Source organism: Triturus cristatus, chromosome 12, assembly GCF_964204655.1.
Source record: "Triturus cristatus chromosome 12, aTriCri1.1, whole genome shotgun sequence".
NCBI classification, from domain to species: Eukaryota; Metazoa; Chordata; class Amphibia; order Caudata; family Salamandridae; genus Triturus; species Triturus cristatus.
In genome coordinates this window covers 352,366,852-352,390,684 of record NC_140595.1, presented here as the reverse complement: position 1 = coordinate 352,390,684, position 23,833 = coordinate 352,366,852, and the positions used below count along the sequence as shown (strand labels likewise).

The following is a 23,833-nucleotide window of genomic DNA, read 5'->3' as shown; positions in this document are numbered from 1 at the left end:
TTATATCTGATATTTCATGTTTGCACATTTGTCTTACCAGAGTGTACATCACACCAGTTTCATTACAAATCGTGTTAATCTTTTGGTGAATTGAGCATGGCCTTGGGGCTGTTTAGCAGATCTCACCTGAACTGGGGTTCAGAATGCTAGATAGCCAGAGTCCAAAAAGCAAAGGGTATTCAGGAGTACACGTAAAAATGGATTTCCCATAAAAAGGTAATTGTTTCTTGTTTTGCATATGTCACCAGCCGCAAATAAAAGGATAATAAAACGGGTTTCAAATACGTTTTATTATTGGTTATTTTAATCCCGCTGGACCCGCCCCCAGGACTCCAACGAGTCTTGGGGCAGGTCCAGGGGGGGTGACACTGTGGTAGGGGAGTGAGTGCTAGTGCACCTTTGTCCATTCACTGCGCATGAGGTGTTTGGCCGGCTTCTTCAGGCCAGCCAAACACCTCATGCGCAGTGAAGCTTTCTCCAGCCCCTGCTGCATTGCTGGGGCTGAAGATTGGAGAAAGCAGGCACAGGCTCCCAGTCTGCCTGGGAGCGCAAAGTTGTAGCGCTCAGGCCAATCCTGATGCTGCTTTCCTGCAGCATCATGATTGGCCGCAGTGCAGTCTGGGAGCCTGTCCCAGAAGCAGGAAGAGCGAGATGGAGCAGATGGCGGAGGCGGCAGCAAACAGATAAGTTTATTTTTATTTTTTATTTTGTGCCTGTTGCAAATTTATCCTGTGCCCTGGGCAGCCCCCAACTTTTTTTTTTTGCTGAATGGTGCTGGTGGTAACTGACTCTGGTTGACCCTGGGCTCTACCTAACCAGGCCCAGGGCCAGTGCTATGCTGAAAGAGACACATTTAGAATACACTGAAAACACCTACATACACTAGGGTACATCAAGGGTTGGGGTACCCCTGTGGTTGGCATGACCTACCCTATAAGACCCTATTAAATATTAGGGCAGGGGGGATTAAAACTACCTAGAAGTCCCTAGCCCACGATAGGGCATGGCAATTTAGAGGCCAGCAGCTTTTTCTGCACTTGCATGTGTGCACTGCTGAAGCCTAAGGTCAGTTTAAATGTAGCCCTGGGTGGCAGAACTGCTTTTAAAAAGTAAATTGTGCTCAAACTCGGGTTTGGGGCACTTACAAATGAATAACCTAAAATAGTTTGGCATATTAGGAACCCCCAGCATCTCCCCTAGGTGTCCCAGGGGTGGGGGGTCTGGTATTTATAAGGTAGACCCTTATAAAATGAGTTTTATATGCCCTGGGTTAAGTGAAATTTCACATTTTGCTCCCCACATTGTGATACAGTGCTGCCCAAATTCGACTTTGATGCTAGGAGCACTGTGGATGGAGGATCTGCAATATTTCTACAGATTCAGAACCCCTAAAGTCTCCCCAAGTTGTCCCATGGGGTGGGGTCCTGTATAATACTTATAAAATATGTTTTTTTTAAGTCCTGGTGCTGGAAAAATGTCCCACGTCATTTTTCCCATTGTAAATCCCCTGCCACATAGGTTAACATGGCAGGAAGTTATTAACTAATAACTCTTGATAGGAGAAGGCTAAAAGTACAATTCAAAGACTTCCCAGAATGGAATTGATAAACTCAAGAATATGATATTGTTGAATTTCTCCTAAAGTGCACATACAATATAAGACTTTCTTGTTTGTAAGTCCAGATTCAGCCTTCCAGTGGTCTGTCCTGATTGGCCAGAGTTAAGCGGATTAGCCAGGCTGCTTTGAAGAAGTGATAAAGAGCCCCTGGGGTTTACCAGCTCTTCTCGGAGGGCAGTGTGCTGTTCCACGTGAATGCCAGGGCAGGGGGAGGAGTCATAAACCATGGTCTTCAAAGAGAAGAGAAGAAACCAGTGTAATTTACAACTAACTTTTCACCTCAGCCAGAGCTAGGCTTATGGAAGGAATGCACAGATGCAAGGGACAGAGTTTATGAAAAGTAGCCATCCTAGGGGTGTGTTTATCCAGCTCTTACCTCGCTGCTGGAAAATCACCCATTATGAATTTGGAGGATTTGGTGCACTCTGGGACAAAATAATGCCACACTCTACAGGATGCGGTCATATTCTTGGGGAGTTGCCCTGCACCCATTGGTCAGCAGTGACCTCTTGTTTGACCCAGAAAACTTGGAATACTTATCTGAGAGGGGCAGAGTCACTCAGATCTGCTGCTTGAAACTTAAGAGAATCAGAAGGGTCTGCGCTGAAGATTTCTGATGTGCATTTCCAAAGGCCAGGACTCTGAGATTGCGCCTTTTTTGCACCATTTGAAACTACAGCCTTGTGGATCAAACCTGCTTCAAAAGAACTAAAGAGTGGACTCCCTGCAACCTACAGGTTAACAGAGCTCACCTGGACATCCCCACAAAGAATCCCAAGCCTGGAGTACCAGTGGATGTGTAAGGGTTTGGTTCAAGTGCATAGTGGAACTGAAGTTTCACACTTTCAAGGACCCTCTTGGAGATTCCAGAACCTTGGATTATGTGTTGGATACTTTGGGACCCGCAAGAAGAACTTCAGGAAGGAGTTCTAACTGGACCCAGCCTGCTGGAGAAGTCCGCACAACAGTGGTGAGAAATTCTCCAGAACAATTTCTAAAGGTGTGTACCTGTCAGAGAAAACGAAATGACTAAAATGGGCAGAGTTGGTTTCTAAGCACTCGAAAGTGACTAATCTTTAAAAATCCATATCTCTGGTTCCCTACAGTGGATTTTTTTGTTTTGATGTCATTTAAAAGATACAAATATTTTCTATTTTTATAAATTGGTGTTGGATTTTTATTATGTGTCTTAATTATTTACAGAATTGGTGTTTTTAAATGCTTTACATACCGGTCTTTGAAGTTAAGCCTCCCGGCTCGCAGCCACGTTACCAAGGATTGAGCATAGGAATAATTCTCTAAGACCTATTCGGAGCCATTGACTGTGTTAGTGGCCTTGTTTCCAGTGGCAGACCTACATTTGCCCCTACCAATAATCCACTTTCCAACAGTGCCCGAGTCCCACCCCCCAGCGCCCGCCTGCAGCCCGACCCGCCACTTTGAGAGGGGACAGGCTGCGACTGGTAGCCAAAGGAAACAACCATATTGGAAGAGATATTGTTACCTATCTTCAGTTCTGTAGATAAAAGTGGAGTTGCATTGAGGATTCACTTTAATGGAGCTGGAGTGACTTCAGGAACTTTAACAAGAAAGACATTTCCATTATTGACGTTGAAAGTAATTGCCTTGATTATGTCACTGAATTTCACTTTGAGATGGGTCTGGCTAGCCTCTGCTTAGGAATGCTACTTGCTAGCCACCTCTTTGTATTTTCTTGGCCATACATGTATTAAATATGATTTCAGATATAATGATGAATTTATATGATTTTAGGTTTTGTGATATGATGTTATTTAAGTCTGTCCATTTACATTATGGAGAGTCTGTCTTGGAATTTGGCTTGTCTGATGCAGTGTCAATGCTAACAATTTCATCTTTGTCAGACAGAGTTTGATAATATTGATTCATGTGTGGTCGGCTGCAGAATCGTTGGTGATTTAGTAAATGTTCTTGATTGAATAAACATTCAAGCACATTGGTGTGTCATCTACAAATTTGTGAAGCTTGATGGTATGGTTGGCATGGCAGATCCTAATTGGTTATATGTAGAGGTTGAAGATGATAGGATCATTATTTCACCCTACGAGTTGCAAACAGTCCCAGGAAGCTTCATAAGCGCAACTGGAACTTGGCAAGTTGGCGAGTTGGACTGGTGTTAGACACGCTGCCATTGAAGACTGCTGAGAAGTTAGTTAGGAAATTGAGTGATTTGGTCCCTCTTGTTTGTGAAGAGAAAGGTTAGTGCCTGAGGGCTGAATCATGTTATGAAACATATTGACAGTTATGAAGATAATGGTTTGTTCGAACCTCTTTCTTGTAATTAATGGTGACTGCTTTTCTATGACTGGTAGATCTGGTTGGTAATGAAAAGGAGCAATGCCTAATAAACTATTAAAAATCTTTAAATACGTGGCAGATAACCTTTATCACATTTACAATGCACCTGAAAAAGTTTGTAAAATACCCATCTAGCCTGGCAGTTCGGGCTGGACTGTTCCTCTCAGAGCAGGGTCAATATTGATTTGCATATAGCTGGGTCCAAGTTTAGATAGCATGGAAGGCAAAAGAACGTTGGGTTGGGATGGTAACCCTAATGATTGCCAGTGATTCGACTTACTGCAAACATTCCTCTCATCACCTTTTGTGTGTTTGATGTGCTGCCCTAAGTGGCCAGTGTATGTCCAGGCATGAGTCTACTGTACAACTGGAATGAAGCTACAACCAACTGACGAGCTGCAATCAGGACAAAACAGGTCATGGGTTGTTTGTGTTGCGTTTCAAGGAGAGCATGGCAGTTTTGTCTCGACTGTTCCTATTGGAGCAGGGTCAAGGCTATTTTGCATAAGGCTGGGCCCAAGCTTAGGTGGCATGGTAGGCTAAAGAAGGATGAGTCAGAATGCTACCTTGAGAGATAGGCAGTAGTTAGACTCAGTGAAAACATTCCTCCCACCACTTTTTGTGTGTTTGGTGTACTTCCCAAAGTGGTAAGGGTTAACCCAAACATGGGTTCCATGCTCACTGGACCACTGGAATCAAGCTACACACAACTGATAAACTCTAATCAGGGTGAACCTAGTGTTGTTTTGCTTGTGTTCCAGCTCAGGAAGGACTTGGTCTGGCAGTTCAGGATGGGCTGTTGCTACTGTTTTTTAACCTAGATATATATAAAATGTATATATATTTTTTATTCCTCTTTATATGTGTAGCATTCACCTTGGACTGCTTACACTTTGAGAGACGCTCTTTCTTAGACTTGGTTTTAGTGGTCTTTGGATTTTTGAACACCTGGTGTAACAATTAGTTTTGTTTCTGCACCACTTGTCATACCAAACAATCTTAGCGAACAGCAGTACACACCTACTATAGTGGATTCACCTTATACTGTTTTAATAGGCTGTTAATGGTTAGCATACTCATTTTGGCAAGTTAAATGATTCTAAAGATGAGTATTGTGACACAGTTACCATACATAGCGCCTTATCGAGGATTCTGTAGTATAAGGGTTTTTCGTTTTTCTCACACCACTTAAAGATGGCCGACATGGTTTCTCCCGTTTTTGAATCGATGATGTGCTGAGTCGCAGGTGTTTGCGTGCAGTTCCCAATTGGGGGCCGCCCCGCTCAGCCCACTTCCTGGAGTCGGTGTATATTTCGGCACACACTTTAGCTGATTGTAGCCATCCGGTTCCACCGGCGGAGGGGTAGGTCTCACTGTTGGATTCCGTCCTAACCAGGTGAGCCTTAGCTCATTCACGAGCGGTCCCGGCCCCCTTTTGTAATGTCACTGAGGTTCTGGCTATGAGTGAGAGGCGGCGGTATATGGCGGTAAGCAAGCACTTTTAACCATGAGTTAACCACCCAGAGTACGAACCGCGTACACAGGGAGATGACCCTCCCGCGCCCTCTATCTTGGAACCCAATAGAATGGTGTTTCTTAAACGACCTAACTGACAGGGGGTGCGTTGGCTCTCCAGTGTTCCGACTTCTTTGGGGGCCTGTGTTCAACTCCTCTCAGGTTTTGGTGTTTCGCTTGCATTACGCTGCCCTCCCCGCCATCTACCTACAATTGTTGTTCTATCACAGATATTTTCTTGAATCTATTTGTGTTTGTAATTAATTGGTGACTTCTTCAACCATTTTGGCCCTGTAGGACACTACATGATAGGTATCCCCAGACCCGCCGGCAAACCGCTGAGGCATAATTCGTACAACAGTAGGTGAGTCCATTTGCCACCATCCTCATGACTAGTCTGAGCCCTGTTTTTAATTTTAATTTTCTTTACTATGAGCTCACTGTAAGCCTCCCAAGAAATGTTGACACTTTAGTTATGCGACATTGTGTAGCATGAATGCTCATACTTAGGGTCTTTTATTTTACACCAAATAATTGCAGTGTTGAGAGAGTCGTTACTACTACAATGTTTACACAGATTTATACGAATATGTTTCTGAGTATCTATTAGTACTCTTCTATAGGTCGTCCTCCATCCCTGTGGTCACTTATCCCACAGTTTGATCATTTGGGAGGTAGGTGTTTCCACCTCGCCATGATGTGCAGATGCATTTTATTTGGTCCTGAAGAATTGCCATTCGATCCTCCTGACGAGCGAGGCAAGAAACATGTTGACCGATATAATTACGAGTAGAGCGTAAATATCCTGATTTATCACAGTCACACATACACCACTCTACCTTTATTTTAATGAGGCAGGGAACCTATCTGAATAAAGGTCTCTTATTGGATTCCCTTACCTTTTTTAATCACTGCACACACTTATTCACCACATTTACTCACATTGGGCCCCTCACCCCCACTACACCATACGGCGTGGAACAAAAGATCTCTGCCAAAGAGCCCCACATTGGGTGCCCGTCGGGTATTGCAGCGCCGACCCGACGAGGAGCAGGCCCAATGATGAAGCCTGACACCTAGCTGGCTGGGTGTGTGAGGGCCCTAGTTCCCAATGGAGGAATTCCCCCATCCCCTTGTAACATTGGTTGGACCACCTCCATAGTAATAGTTATCCGGGCTCTCTTACCTGCTTAAGACTCCCATAAGGAACTTCATACCCTCTTTTTTCATTTGTCATGGGCATGTATGTTGGACCTTTTAAGCCCACCTGTCCCCCCTTTTTGTTAAAGCTACTGGAGCAAGGTCGTGGCTAATTTGCATATGACTGGGTCCAAGCTGAGGTGACATGGTGGACAAAAGAACAATGGGTTTCAATGCTACCCAAAGTGAATGCCAGTGGTTAGGCTTATTGTAGGCATTTCTTCCATCACCTTTTGTTTGTTTTTTGTAAAGTAAACAGGCATAAAATAGATTTCTGCCATTGATGCAGTTAGGACATTGCGGATCATCTACAGATATATATTATGCTCCCACAGATCGCATCACTTTAACATGAGATCATCGCCTTAATCGAAGACAAATTTTAATTACAAGTGGAGTATGGCACTGTGCTCTTAAAGTTTGGATGTAATGCAAACCTGCCTCATAAATCTTTATTAAATCGAACTCTGGTGATTCAGGTCACAATTGTCTTGAAATTCATAATAGTAATGCAATGGAAGGCAGGCATACCTCAATTATGCCATGTTTGGCTAAACTGTGGTGTCATTAATATGGAATGGGCACTGGCAAAACTAAAACAAATGTTGAGGAACAGGACCTGTGGGGCAATATTAAAGATACATTAATCATGCCTTTTACCAGCTGATCATTCTGGTGTTTTTGTATGCACTAAAGCTCAAGGTTGACTGTGGAGGCATTTTAACACTTTGGCACTTCTAACCTACATTCAACCTTCCCAGGGAAGACTGCTGTAGTATTTTTGTACTTGAGCTCTGTGCCACCTCTACTCGACTATTCATATTGCCCACTCGTCAAAGAATAAATTAAATCAACTGATTTACTTTTCATTCATGGAAATCGTATGTGATTATGTCAAGAAATGTATATCTAGTGTCACTAATTCATCTCAGTATTAACTAGCAATAATTCTTGGTGGCTGAATCAGTTTTCACAGTGACAAGCACTTACCGGATAGTTGGATACAAATGTCGCCTTAGTTTGCCCAGTTACACAAGTTTTTTTAAATTTCCCATTGAAGTCCCGGGATTCCATATCCTTCTCAGTGGTGATTGCTGCCCTTACTGAAATCATGCCTCAATGGACTACCTGTATATGGATTTGATAAAACAAAATGTATAGTAAAGAAAATTCTTACACAACAGGGCATAGTAGATTTTTAAAATGGACAATAGTCCGGCCATGGATATCAAGAAGAAAGACTGGTCAAGATCAATGCAAAATCAGAGAATAAAACCATAATTTTAAAATGTCATCCCCTTATCAAAGCAACCCTTAACGTATTAAAGTACATTTGCTAAGTTCTTATTCTATTTCAGGCTTGATCTTATTTACACATTCAAATTCTGATGCCAGGAGACATTTTTAATATTTTACATGGATTCATTAACTAGCAAGCAACCTTTTTAATTTATTTTATTTTGCAATAAATTACTGATAAAAAGAAACAGACTATACCAAAAGGGAATAATAAATGTTTTCACAGAATAAATGTATACAAGTCATTTATAAGTGTCTGCTTTAGACCATTGTTTTCCCTAAATGGCCTTCAAATCCCTTTATTAAGAAAAGTATAGGCATGGTCATCTGTCAATATCTTTACACATATTTCAGTACACAGAAGTAGAGTAACACCACCATGCATTTTACATATGTATGGGCTTATGTGTTAGTCACATTATTTAAAAAGGACATTTACAGGGGAATGGAATTTTTCACTAATACATGAAGAACTTTTTTGTGAAGTTTTGATACATGACATCATTTGACCACATATTAAAATAAAGTATACTAATATTCAATGAAGTTGACAATTGTCAGGGTTGCACTAACCTAATCTGCATCCACCAGTAGCAATGCTAATTTCCACACTTCCCTGAACCACTGCTGACCACGCCAAGGATATTTATCCCAGTCAGCATTAATGTGATCCTCCTTTCCTACATATTAAGGTCCTAGAGGAGAGGCTTATTTCACTACAGTTTAAACAACCCTGGCCCTCAAGAATGGCTGATAAGTCTGTTCCTTTTTTACTTTAGACAGATGATGTTGTATTGCTATCGAGAACTGAGGCATATCTTAAATTCATGGAACATCTAGGACTAAAAATAAATGAAAGATCCTGTCAGTGTGTCACACAAATGTGAAGCTGAAGACCATTAAGGTAGAAGGGCTGGCATTAAAGGTGGCTGCCCCTGTTTCTTCACTTGTGAGACCAACATTAATTGGGTGCTAGTGATGTTGACAAAATCTTCAAATCTTGCAAAAATAAATAGGAACAACCTTAGCTGTGCATGATCTGGCATGGGGGTGGCACATCTTGCTTGGTTTACAGAGTCACATCTACCTAGACACAGGGTGAAACCGGTCCTGGGTTGCTTGCATTCTGGTTTAGGGAGGACCTTTTAAATTAGCTTCTCAGTTACAGAGTTTATCGAGGCATGTTATGGGCTCTTAAAGTGCTAACACATTTAAATTAATATTTATGCATCCTGATACTTTTTTAATGAAATATTGGAAGTCATAAATGTCAATTCAATAATCTTTTATACTACTTATTGTGATGGTATGAAATGTTTAACTATTGTTTTTTGTCATGTAACCTAAATAAAACAATTCTGATTTGATTGAAGAGATATCACAAAGCCATTGACCCTCGCTGCCCCCATAACTCCCGTTGACCCCTTATATCGTCCTTAGCCACCTTAACACTTTGCTGTTTATGTGCCACGGTCTAAGGGAAAGGAGAAGGTGTGGAAAATCTGGAAAATAAGTAGGAATTACAGTGCTTAATTTGAGCCGATGGTTTCCGGTGCTCAGCATCGGCACTTAATCATCAACACCAGCTCTTGAGCACCAGTTTTGGACAAATTAATTTTTGGTAGACACGGGGAGATTAAGTGATTCACCTACAATCACAAGATGTTGAGCCGACTTTGAGAATAGAACCTGGTTCCCCAGCTCCGAAGTCGGCAGCTCTGGCCATTACGCCACATCCTCTCCCTACTTGTAGAGTTTAATAGTTAGTAGTTGGTTCTGTGTTAGGTAGAGCTAACAGGAGAAATGGGTCGGTCGAAGCTGCCCGGCATTTATTGTTTTTACAAATTAACATCAGTGGACTCACATATACATTTTTCATACCCCTGGTTTCATGGCCGTCAAAAGGGGTTAGTAAAAACAGTGCCAAAACACAGTTGACCAACATGGTAAAAATCACTGCCCATACACAAACAAGCATTGGAATAGCCAATAGGTCTCGCCCTTGGGACCTTATAAGTGTTTTAGACATGTAACAGTTGATTTTGTTGCACCAAGGATATTGTGCAGCATAACTAAATACTTATAAGGTCCCAAAAGCGAGACGTATTGGCTATGCCAATGCTTGTTCATTGTGTTGTTATTGCCCACGTTTTTGCTGAATGTTTATGGTTTGGGTATTTCTGAAACACTACTTCCGGCTCGCTTTACTTTAACAAACATGGCTTGATTTGTCTCTTGAGTTACTTGGACGTCCCCTAATAAAATGAGTGTAGCTTTCCAAATAGCATTAGTTATGGTTTTGCTCTGCTCTCTTGTTTGCTTTGGCTATACTTGGACTGCTCCATTCACGGGGGGGGGCGGTACCATTCACCTGATGTTACTGAGATAAGGCTTCAAGCTATGTCTTGTGTCTGCTGCATTATGATAAAGTTGGAGTGATGCGTGCTACGCTTCACGCAGCTGCTGAGCCGAATCTAAGCACGTCAGAGATGCAAAGCTACACCCCGGGGTAACAACTCCTTTCTGGTCTACAAATGCGTTATGTATTTGTATTCAGTGGGAATGGAGAAACCGTGCAACCAGACGGCTCCTGCTATACGGACATACAAGAAGGCGTAATTGTAAGGTAAGAATGTTAATGAGGTTTTTTTTCTTTTAAATTTAAGATGTGGAAAAGTTGTCCTCTCTCTTTGTATCTCAGAAACATTGGTTACACGAGGAGGACATCTGCAAGCCCACACCAAACAAGGGTGCCGAATAATAAAGCCTGCTTTCATCAAGATGACAATACAGACCCTTGAGGCCGTGTCTTCTTGTGGGTGACTGACTGCTTTAAGATCACACATATTTACATATCACTGGAGTCCATAACACCAGCTGACAGAGGCTGTGCATTCTTGAAAGCAGTTCTTCTAAAATGAGGTGGTGAAAGCCAGGGGCGTAGGAGACACTTAAATTCTGGGGGGGACAGGGACAACCTTGTGCACTTTCCAGTGACCCTATACAAATCACAGCCCGTTAAACAAATACAATTGCATACTTTCGAAGTGAAATATTGAGAAAAGCAGGCATGTAGTCACAGTTTGCATGTATGCTTTATTATTATTTACATTCATATAGTAATGAGACCAAATGTTTAAAAAAAACATATATATGAATCTTGCATCTTAATGTACAAAGCAAACAAAGGCCGCTGACTTAGGGTGGGGGCGTCGTGTTTGCAAGTGCATTATGGTTTGAAAAGTACCTGCTGCTGCATTCCTGGTCTCCAGCAATTTTCAGGCAACAATAAAAATGTGAAGATAACTTTGGTGATTAATGTTCTTTTTTTGAGAGAGATCGAAGGCTTGTCTAGTGAAAGTTTTAATTCAAAAGGTCAGTGAGTTACTGCTTTTGTCTGAGATATTCTTTTGGTATTTGAAGTTTATAAGTTAAAATCCTAACATTGAACAGTGAGCTATTAACCGTCATCAAAGAGCTGCATAAAAACTTCAATGTATAGATTAGAACGTTATGATTTTTCCCCAGTCTTTCCCTATCCTAATGTTGGAAAATGGGTTCATTAGGATAGAAATCAATTCTGATTATTGAAGAGAACCCCCCAACCATTGTGTTATGTTTTACATTCTGAGTTTGTGTTTCTCTAGTGTTGTAAAGCCGCCCTGGGAACTCCCCAACTTTTTGCTGACTGGTACTGGTGGTACCTGACTGACCCTGGCCTCTGCCTAAACAGCCAGTGCTATTCTGAAAGACGCACTTAAAAATACAGTGAAAACACCTACATACACTAGGGTGCACTATGGGTTAGGGCACCCCTATGATTGGCATGACCTCTCCTATAAGGCCCTAGTACATAATAGGGCAGGGGGATTAGAACTACTTTTAAGTCCCTAGAATATAATAAGGCATGGCAGTTTAGAGGCCAGCAGCCCTTTCTGCGCTTGCATGTGTGCACTGCTGAAGCCTGAGGTCAGTTTAAAAGTAGCCCTGTGTTATAGGGCTGCTTTTAAAATGCAAATTGTGCCCAAACTCGACTTTTGGATTTGGGGAACTTACAAATTGATCAACTACAATGTTGGGGCAAAATTAAGTGGAAAGATGTTTTCCACTTAACTATGGCTGTATCATATTTGCCACATAATACATCATCTGCTGCATAATCTAACGATTTCCTCCAAAACAATTTTGTAGCTCAAACGGATCCCAAATTACTAAAATAAATGTGACTTGTGTTGCTGTGAAGTTTAGGGCCCTTTGCAAAGGTTAGTAAAGAAAACAATTCCTAAGAAAACAATTGGTCCCAGACACTCCTAATGATACTCAAGTTAATACCTGTAGGAGAGTGTAGTATGCAATCAATTCATACAACCGAAAATGTATAATGTAAAGGCACATTCAACAGGGAAATCTCATAGATAAGAGGCCAACCAAAGTCAATTAAATTGCAAACATAAATTTATTTCCAGCTGAATCATATTCATAAAATGCAAACTTAGGGGCTGACTACGATGGCAGGCGGACTTCAGTACCACCGCCATCGAATCGGGGAATGGGACCGCTGGCCTTCAAGGTGGAGGCCCCACGATAGGCATTACAATGCGACTGCCACTACGGTGTTCGCAGTGCCTATCTTTTACATTGCAGCAAGTGCTGCTGGCTGCATCATCCGCCGCAAAGTTAAAAAAAAAGGAACATGTTAAATATATCGGTGCCTGCCACATGGTGCAGTGATATGTTGTGGGGCATCATAGATGCCCCCCAGGACCCATGTCTGGGGGCCAGGGGTAAAGGGGCCTGCTACGGGCCCCCAATGTCCCTTTCACCAGCATTTCCATGGCAGGTGAACCGCCATTGATAAGCTGGCGGGTAAGGGACATCGTAATCCCTGCTGCGGTGCATGCTAGGCACCACCAGCATTGTAGGAATCACGAGCCCCTCCACCACACCGGCGGGCTCAAGAAGCCCGTCGGGTGCGTGGTGGTTGGTCTTTCCGACCGCCAGGTAACCACCTGCCATTGTAATATGGCGGGCTGTGATGCAGTCACCAATGGCGGTGGGACCGCCACCAACTGGGGTATGTGGTGGTCCCACTGCCATTATAATCACCCCCTAAGTTTGGTGTGTATGCAAATCCTATATTGCCAACCCCTGGCAAGTTGCACTGCTAGTGCTGGAAAAAGGCCAATGGAGGTACCAATGGGTGAGGTGGACTGGCCTCAAGGGTCTTGTGACCTCAGTGACAGATTCACTTTCGATCTAGGATGTGCTTCTTCATATGCCTGCCCGTAAGACTGGAAGTGAACTGCAGTATGGATTGTGGTGGACAGGTCCACCTGCGGGTGCTAAGACACCTGGGCTTCTAAGGTCTATCGGGCCTTCTAAGGTGTAGCATCGGAATAAGCTCTGTCAGGAGTGTGGTATGGTGAACTGGTCATGAAGGTCTGAACATGGTTCTCCAGTTCCAAATGCAGCAGCTCTGGCCAGAGTGCCACATTCTCTCCCACACTGAACACCATACTGCCCCACTGAGAGAAACTCGCACTGCCTTCAGCACAACTCAATTGTGCTGCGACTAAATTCAAATTATGCACTCGACAACAGTAAAATGCTGCCTGAAAAAAAATGAACAACACCCTGGAAAAAGCAAACACTCATAGGGAATGCAAGAATAGGCAAAGCATGTGAACTGTAATCAGAAAAAAACATGGTTACCTTAACGGTTTTAAACTCATTATTCAGAAATCAGTAAGTGATTTTGCCTGAAAAGTTCAAGACATGGCTACAGGACCAGGAAGGGACCCCTTTCAATGTCCATTGCTTATATCCTTTCAAAATGTATGCAGTTTGGTTTAAAAAAGACCACATCCCCAAACACAGAGCCGAATTTTATAAGCTAAAATAATTAAAAAGTTGAAAACGATCATATTAAACGTTTCCACTCTACCCATCAAGCAGGTATTGCAGTCCCTTTAGGAATGGCGCACTTACCCACCCTGGGAAAACAATGTTGTTCAAAGAAAGAAGATAAAAAGAAAGTAGCACTTTCACTGGCAAACTCTGTAAAGTGGCGCTAATATGTGTGGGTGTAAATAACAGTCTGGCCTGTCTGCTGACCACTCTGTATTGCTTTATTTAGGTATTTAACTATTTTTTCTCTCCATTCCGAGGTTTTTCTTTTCAATAGAAAACGGTCAGAAAATGAGGACATTTACAGCCAAAGTGTTCAGCCTTTTTTGGATCAATTTCACAGGGGAACAAATAAAGAAAAGGAGAGGCAAGAGAGAGTACCTTAAGAGCTGCCTCTTGAAATCAGCACGTAAGCAGGAGCGAGACAGAGACGGAAAGAGATGGAGGAATAAAGAGAGGAGGGCAGCCTCCATAGGCAGATCAGGAGTAGTGGACACGGTCCTTGCCATGAAGGAAAAGAGACAGCGTTTATTTTTACTCCGTTCTCTCCCCTTCCCAGAACGGCTGAGCCTTCCTGCAGCATAACAAAAGGCAGAGGGCGGGTGGCCTCTGACTCCAGGCAGGTCAAGTGCAGGGCCATTAGGTAGCGCTTTCGCGTGCTAATGGCCCTGCGATAACAGAAGGGAGAGGGGAAATTTCTTTGTCCCCTCGTCCCCCCCACCCTTGTCCCCCCACTCCAAAATCTGGGGGGATATATCCCCGTGTCCCCCACACTTCCTACGCCCATGGTGAAAGCAGGTCTTCTGGTAGGGTGCGTTGTTAAGTGTATGTATGAAAGAAGAGGCCCTGGTCCTCCTCGACCTGTCTGCCGCCTTCGACACACTGGCGACCATTCCATCTTACTCTCCCGTGTCGGGGCGGCCGGGGTCGGCGGGGTAGCCCTGGTCTGGCTGTCCTCCTTCCTTAGGGACCGCTCCCAAGCAGTGCAGCTGGGCGATTTCTCGGCCAAGCCCTGTAAGGTGCCATGTGGGGTTCCCCAGGGTTCCTCCCTTTCCCCACTACTGTTCAATCTATACATTGCCCCTCTCATTTTTGCCCTTCAACATATGGAGGTCTCTGTATTTAATTATGCGGATGACCTCCAGCTCATCTTTACTCTGTCTCCATCCACCGACTCTATATCTAATTTTCAGACCACTATGATCTTCATCCGGGACTGGATGAGCCACAACCACCTGAAACTAAACCCGGATAAAACCGAATTGGTTTTGACAGGTGGTTGTGCCAATCCCTGGTCGTCTCTCTTTTGGCCCTGTTCCTTGGGTTCCCCCCCTTCCCCCTCTCCTTCCGTCAAAGCGCTCGGTTTCAAGATCAATGATCAACTCACTTTGCACTCCCAGGTGAGCTCTGTGGTGTCCTCTTCCTTCCTTTCTCTCCGCACTATCCGCAAGGTATCCCGCTTCTTCTCTTTCCCTGCCCTTAAACTTATTGTATTGGCTATGGTCGTCTCTAGACTAGTTTACGGCAACGCTTTATACTGTGGTATGCCCCCTTACAATGTTCGACGGCTTCAGCTGGTGCAGAACCAGGCCGCTCGGCTAGTCTATAAGTTGACCAAGTCACATCACGTCACCCCACTTCTAAAATCCCTCCACTGGCTCCCTATTCTTGAACGCTCATTGTTCAAAATGGGTTGTATTTCTTTTCAGGCTCAGTCAGGATCCTCCCCGCCTTTATCTCTTCTGAGATAAGAATCTATACCCCTGCAAGGGAATTGAGATCATCCTCCCAAAATCTGTTGACTGTCCCCCGGTTTCGCCGAAAAAAATGGGGAGGTTCCAAATTTTCCACCATTGCCCCCACCTTCTGGAATTCACTCCCGCTTCACCTCAGGTCCCTCACCCAATATCCTCTGTTTCGAAAAGCATTAAAAACCTTTCTTTTTTCACAGGCCTTCCCCCAATGATTTTCTTCCTGCCCCCTGGTCCCCCCTGCTAATTGAGGTTTAGTGAACCACAGCGCCATGAAACTGTCAGGTGTAAGTGCGCTTTAGAAGTGATTTAAACTCAACTAAAACTCAAACTCATTGTGCTCATGGGGAGATGCTGGGTCGAGGCTTGAGTGCTGCATCTATGATGGGAAGGGAAGAGTAGGGAGTGGGGGTGGGAGGTTAGGAGAAGGATGGGAAGGGCAGGGAAGGGAAGGATTGGGAAGGGCAGAGGAGGGAAGGCTAGGGGAGGGCAGAGGAGGGAAGAGCAGAGAATGATAAGAGAGGGAAGGGGGGGAGAGGAGAGGGAATTGGAAAAGAAGGGCATTGGAAGGGAGTGGATTGGAGAGTTAGGGAAAGGGGGGTAAAGGAATGTACAGGTGAGAAGGAGGAGGAAGTGAAAGACGAAGGAAGAGAGGAACAGATGAAGGTGCCAGCAAGGCGGTGAAAGGAAGGAATAAAGAACGGATAGCAGCTTGCACATGGAGGAGACGGGTAAGGGGGTATCTGCCTCCACAGGAGTAAGACCGCGAATACCAGACACTTGACTGGACTTGAATGGGGCTTTAGGGAGGAGGGGGAGGCACCTGCCTGCACTGGAAGGGGGGAATAAGGTGCAAACACCTGACTGCTCATGGACGGAACACTGGAGAGTCAGGCACACATGAAGGGGCACTGGCAGTGCAGGCAACTGACTGCTCAAGCAGGGGCACTAGCGGTGGACACCCCTAACTGCACACTGGTGGTCGGGGGGCAGGTTCTGTACTCCACACGAGCGGAGCAGCAGTGTAACACTCACCTGCCTGCACACCGAGGGGTCACACGTAAGTACATCTAGGGTAGGAGGTGCCCTCTCACCGTAAAGGAAAATATGCTGGACTGCGCATGGGGTGGGGGGCACGGTGGACGGGGCACGGGGGCTCCAGTCACCTGCCGGAGGGGTGGGAGGCTGCTGGCACAGGGCAGGCGAGGGCTCCTGCTGGCACAGGTGTGGGGTGCAGGGATGCAGGCACCGGGCAGCACATGCATAGGGCCTGACATTTGAGGGAGCAGCAGGCACGTGACGGCACAAGTAGAGGGCGCCATGAGAGCAGGCTTATGTTTGCATAAAGTGCGCGCAATGTGAGTATACAGGTAAGTGCACTTAGAAGCAGCACTGGGGGCAGTCAGTGGTGCTAAGGGGCACGGCTGAGAGGACGGGCTAGCCTCCTCTGGCTGTAGCGGGTCTCGGAGAGTGTGCGCCAGATTGGCGCCCCAAGGGGTGTGCGTTAGGGAGGCAGACACCGCTTTCCTAATGTTGACCCAGAGGGGAGTTGTCACCTGTTTACTCACTGCAGACCCAAGGGGAGACGCCTGCTGGTTTCACGCTGGCTGGGCGCGTTAGATAGCTGCTTGCACTTGGCAGATGGTGGGGTTAGAGGCGCTTGCCTGCGTACAGAGTCCGGCTAGCGATGTAGACCCCTGCCTGTGCAGTGGAAGGTAGGGGCAGCAGGCACCTGCCTGCACAAGTGTGCGAAGATGGGGTACGAAAGGTGTCCTGTAACATGCTGATGTGGCTACACAAAGTGACATGCTAATGGAAAAGACACATGCCTGCACACAGTGGTCTGTTATTGAAACTACACATGCAGGGGCATACTAGTGCGGCATGCACACACATGATGTGTGGTCAGTGCAGCAAGACACCTGCATGCACACAGTGGTAGCGCAGCAGACACCTGCATGCACACAGTGGAAGTGCAGCAGACACCTGCATGCACACAGTGATAGTGCAGCAGGCGCCTGCATGCACATAGTAGAAGTGCAGCAGACACCTGCATGCGCACAGTGGTAGTGCAGCAGGCACCTGTATGCACACAGTGACACGCTAGTTCAGCAGGCACCTGTATGCACAGTGACACGCTAGTGCAGAAGGCACCTGTATGCGCACAGTGACACGCTAGTGCAGCAGGCACCTGTATGCGCACAGTGTTAGTGCAGCAGGCACCTGTATGCACACAGCGGCAGGCTAGTGCAGCAGGCACTTGCATGCGCACAGTGATAGTGCAGCAGGCACCTGCATGCACACAGCGTGTGGTCAGTGCAGTAGACACCAACCTGCATAGAGCAGCTTTTTTAAGGGAGTAGGCTTCTGTCGGCAGAGAGTGGCATGCTAGTGCAGTAGACGCCTGCCTTTGAAAAGTCCCGTTTAGTGCAGCAGACTGCATCACTTGTGCAAGGCACCCCTTGTGATCTACTTAGGTTTTAGTCACGTTTTCTACCATTTTAGTTAAAAGAAAAACATGTTAAAGGGCAATATAATTATAAACCGATTTTGCATTTCCTGTGGGAAACGGCAACGCTTGCACATCTTCTTCGGAGTAGACACGGACCCCTATATCCCCTAAGAGGCAACCCCAGTGCCTGTTGTGTGACTAAACGTGTGATGTTTTAATGCTCCTGAGAGAAGTCAGTGGGTCACATGTGCCCTTGTTACGCAGGCTACCCCTGGATGCGCAGAAAGTGGCACAGGGATAGAACTCGCTGCACATTGACAACATATTAAATACATTTTTCATAAAATGGAAAGGCAACCACTGGACCTTAACGATGTCACTACAGTTGAAGCCATTTGACCTTTATCTGGCCTTTAGTTTCACGGCTTATTTCCAATTGCCCAGAAAGGGCAGCTATTTTCTTTTTTTTTTTTTTTAAAAGAGTACTTTGCCAACAAAAATGTCACGACCCCGCTGGCCCTTTACCGAACCCCCGGGTACTCCACGTCACGTTGTACCCAGGAGTGCCCCTTTTCCAGCGGTCCACGCTGGGGCCGATGTGTGGTGGCTGGCGGTCCCCGGCTGCACTTCAGTAACGTGCATCGCGGTGCTCTGGTGTCAGACTGGTGGCGGTTTGTTGCTTTCCCAGGGACCCGGCGCCGCTCCTTGCCATGCCTGCGCCTGGCAGCAGTGCCCCCGCCAGCAGCACACCTCACTCACCAACCGTCCGTAAATTTCACGGACCGTCCGTTATTTTAGTATGATGTCCACAAGGTGTCCGTAATTTGGGGTCCCCAAATGACGGACGCCTTACAGACATCATACTAAAATCGAATTGGGAAATTTCAGTGAGGTATGCTGTTTTCCTGTGAGAGGCCCCATGAGTTTAAAAGATTTCACTCGGGGCCGCTCACACATATCTTTTAAACTGTAGACTGAGGCTGCCCCAGCCCCTCCCGGACCTCGCGCAGACTGTGGAGTGGCCCATTGTCATTCTGAGACTACAGCTGATTAGAACTTATAGAATGACAATGGGCCCAACTGTAGTGGCAGCATGTGGTGTGCCTTCTCCTGCATCAGACTAGGGCAAGGCATTCCAATTTTGTCTTGGCGCCATGCTGGAGAAAATAAAAATAAAATAACTAACAGCGTTTTCACTGTACATTTAAAAGTCAGATTTCAACATACAAATACAAAAATGCTATTTAATGTTTACTGTTACATTATCACAAATCCTGATTGCAGAAAGGGCCTGATGTCGCTTTGCAAAGCTGCACTCATACTGAAGAACTGTGAAGTGCATGATTGTCTCAACCTTATATAAACGTATTTTGGCTAGTATTTATTTTGGTTGTCTATTTACTTACTTTTATATTATTGTGCGACCTCCTCTGATATGTCTGTAAAACGTATGTTTTGTCCCAAATTTTTGTCCTGAAATTTGACCTTCTGTCCTGAATTTTTGTCCTGAATTTTGACCCTTTGTACTGAATTTTTACACTGATCGTCCTGAATTTGCACCCATTCCAGTTGGTCACCCTACTCGGCCTAAATCGGCCTACAAAAATCTCGGGTTTACTCAGCCCATGCATGCACTGTTCTCCAAACATACAGCAATGTTTACAAAAAGCGACCCCTGCCACTCGATATTGGAGCCAAGGCCCCCACCGTCTGCGTACACTAGGACATGAACCCATGGTGCTTAGCGCGGCGTGCCTGTAACACCGCAAGGTGACGTTCGGCCCTCTATGGTCATCGCGTTACGCAGGAGTGGCAACGTTATTACAAAGTGGATGCTAATATGATATGGAGCAGCGTGTACAGATGCTAAACACTAGAAACCATTGTATATTACACAGGGACAACAGTAGGTTATGTGGAGGAAGTTAAAAAAAGATAGTAGCGAATCAGATATACTGAGTAGGAAGAATTAGATGCAGGGTATCCAATGTGAAAGAATATAGCGCATAGGAAAATAATAAAACGTCATATGGAGATGGAAAATGCTGTATAAGTGGATAATAAAATGTTATCCTGGGGAATGCGAACATATGTCACAGGAGGCTGTCAAAATATTAGACCTGGAGGATCCAATGCAAGTGTACGAGATGGCCGTATATTGTACAACAATAATAAAATGACACAGAGTGTCAAATTATTACACAGGGGAAAATGTCATATATTATAGCATAATATGTAGGGCAATGACAAAAAGTGACAGTGGAAAAAGCAAAATAGTGCATAGCGGGAAATCAAACGTTTTACTAACGACAGCATTGTATTGTCCGTATAGAGCATTACATGGGGATATACTCAAATGTTGCTAAGAGGAAGTAAAAATATTAAAAACATCCCTAGATGTCAAAATATGACTGAAGGGGCTGCAAGATCATTAACCGGAGTTCTGCCAAAAATATTACAAGGGGATGCCAACGTGAAAACTACCAAACGAATGTGGCAGCCGAGGCGAGCCAAAGATAACAAGGCATGTAATATCCGTGCGCTGCGAGCAAATACAAGCTTCATCTGACATGGGCTGGCAGAGGGCCGGGCACCGAAGGGCACAGCCCTTGATCTGCTTGGCAGCATTGGCACTTTTGGGGGGCCAGGGAGCAGGTGAAGTAGGGTGGCTGCTGTGTGGCCCGGACACTGCACAAAGGGCAAACGTGTTAGTCATTGCTAGTGTGCGCGGCTCTGCCGGCTGGGTGGCATCTTTATACATGCTCAAAGTAGGTAAAATTGTAATGCGGGGAGCCCTTTCCGTGCAGGAATCGAATGTGGGGGGACATAGTCAGGTCAGCTTTCCCTGGCGCGGCCTGTCCAGGCAGTGTGTAGTAACAGACCTGGGCCAGCAAACTTATGTAGGTAGGAAGTATGTGTCAGTGTGCCAACTCCCACAGGCGCGTGCAGGCACTGTGTGGTGGCAGAGCTGCCCCCCCATCTCTGGCCCTGCAGGTAGTGTGTGGTGCAGAGCCGGGCCGGTTCCCACCATGCCGCCGGCCGCACAGGGCTCCTGAACGCAGTCCAGCTCCCAAACGAGAACCATATGATGTCTTCAAAGGGGTCTCCTTATCTCTCAGCCCCGCTCTGCAGAATACAGCCTCACCCGCGCCAAACAAAATATATCACCTGCAGCTGTAACAGGTGATGAATGTTGCGAACTTGTAGTGAGTTGGTCGTTTTGGATTTCAGAGTCAGGGATCAAATGGAGAAATCATACAAATAGTGAGACGGATTCACGTTCAGCCCTTAAATGAGAGATCACACAGTTTATAAGCGGCTCCTTCTCAGTGTTATATATTAAGAAATACAAAGGCGAACCAGAACTTCCTTGTTTCAAACACAGACAGCAACTGGAAAATATCCATGTAATGCCACCATTTTTCTCTGGGGAGGGGATAAAGAGAGAACACAAGAATAAACGAGTGGTGCGCGAGCGCCACAGCGAGCAATCTGTTTTGAATTATTGCACACGCATCTTTGCACGATAATTGAAAACAGACGTGGCCTGTGCGGGTAACCGAAAGCAATAGGCTGTGGGTGGAGCAAAGGTGGGACATGTGCCCGCCTTTGCCCAATTGCGTGCTGTCTTTCTTAGAAAGACGCACGCAAAGCCCAATAGCCTGGGACACAAACAAAAGCACACACACAAGCGTGTGGTGAGCTTTCTAAAGCCCATTACTAAAAGTCGAGCAAGCAGCGCATGCACGCTGCTCTAGGCTTGACCTAAAAAGGCATGCACTCCGTGGATCACCTTGCCCCATGCACTTTCTAAGCAATGAATGAGTCCAGACTCCAAACTTAAAAAAATATAGAAATGAAATACCATCAGGACAAGGGATATTAATTCTAATAGTTTAGTCAAAAATTATGAATGGCCTACATAGTGAAACTGTGGACTGGTTAGCATACCGTGAATATCTTTCAGGACCCTGAGCGCGTTTCGCATGAGTCTGACATTTGCATTTCATAATTCATATTTCGGATTTAATGCTCTTGAGCCCGTAAGATCTGTGCCTCTTGTCTCGCATTCATGTGTTGACTTCAAACAAGCAATGGTTTTGTTTTATTACAATTAGCGGTCGTGCTTAGCAGAGGTGGTAACATGCTGAAAAAATAATTGAGAACTTAACCTTCAAATGAAAAATACTTAAGCCTGATACTTTATTGTAATCATATTGTTCAGCCAAACATGATTTTTGCTGAATAATTCAGCTTTTGTTGTTTTACTATTAATTAAAATGCAAGGTTATTTTTCTTTCTCCAGCTCAGATTGTAAATATTATTCATAAAATATCTATTATCTGTCCTGAATGATGCAGTACGAATTTCAATTATTTGTGTTTACAAATGCAGACAGGATATATAATAAGATTCAATGTGTTGACTTTTACCTTGTGACATTTAGGGAAATAGCTGATCTAAACCTCTGCTGCTACAAGTGGAAACAAGCACTGGCATAGCCAATATGTCTCGCCTCTGGCTTTGCCAATATGTTTAGCTATGTTGTACTCAAGTGGAGTGGTGTTGTCGTTAGTGATGTGGCCTAGAGTGCAGATGCATAGAGGGGCGTTACATAGAGCACAGTAGTGTTGCAAAGAGCAGAGTGGCATTGCGTGGAGCAGAGTGATGTTACGTAGAGTGAAGTAGAGTGGAGTGCAGCTGCATGCAGTGAAGTTGCGTGGAGTGTCATAGAGTGACGTTGCAGTGCATGGAGCCGTGCTGTGTGGAGTTGCATAGAGTGGAGTGAAGTTGCATGGTGTGGCGTACAGTGGAGAGGCTTGGAAGTGACCGATAAAAAAAACCCCAAAAAAAGAATTTAGGTTTTGAAAACTAGCTTTAATTTATCAATGGAAAAAATACAAAATGATAGAAAAGGTACAAACCATCCTAGTGATTAATAAAGAACGTATAACAAATATCAAGGGAAATGGATGTCTAACTTATTTTACAAGTGACCTACTATGTAGAGCACCCTTCCTCTCGATGCAGCTGTGTGCCATGCAGTCTTTATGTGTGGGAGAGTGTGACGAGGCCAGCAAATGGGGAGAGAATGTAGCCTTATGGCTAGAGCAGTTGACCTTGCAGCTGGAGAACCGTGTTTGAGTGTCGGCGACGACGTTCAACATCATGTGATTCTGGGCAAATCACTTGATATCCTCGTGCCTAACAAAAATGAATGTGTCCTTCTGTAACAAAACTGGTGCTTACGTAAAGCGCTCTGATACCCGATGTCTCGGGTCTAGTTTGTGCCACATAAAACTCCCCCCAAAAAAGTGAGGTGAGAGTGAAAGTTTGCAGTTGTGAATGTGAGTGCACACAAGACTGTAAGTATGGGAGAGACTGAATGAATGAGTGCATGCATCAGTGTATATGTATAGGTGTCCATGTGAGAGACCACAATGCGTGAGATTTTACTGGGGAAGACAAAGTGTGGGGGGTATGTGTGTGCATGTGAAAGAGAGAGAAACCAAGGTTGGGAGAGGCAATGTCTGTGAGAGATTGACTCAGGTGCGGTGACTGACATTTACTATTAAATAGACATGGGATTGATAGGGCTCTCCACATCTATTTTTTGGAACTTGAGCTTTACACATTTTGAACAAGTTCTGAAATGCACAAGTACGGGTACTTTGAAGAAGTGGTTATGCATTAATGAAATGAAATTCAGTACATCCATAGCATAATCTCTCCTAAATTGCAATTCCCAGCATC

General features: G+C 44.9%; 1 long non-coding RNA gene across 1 annotated transcript in view; it reads right to left on the bottom strand.

Annotated features, from left to right (window-relative positions):
* Positions 1-7,679: 7,679 nt before the first annotated feature.
* LOC146775988 (uncharacterized) overlaps positions 7,680-23,833 on the bottom strand; it is a 691,173-nt gene continuing 675,019 nt past the window's right edge. Inside the window, exon 4 of the long non-coding RNA XR_014972204.1 lies at positions 7,680-7,798. This is a non-coding gene — a long non-coding RNA (uncharacterized LOC146775988). The remainder of the gene's footprint in view (positions 7,799-23,833) is intronic.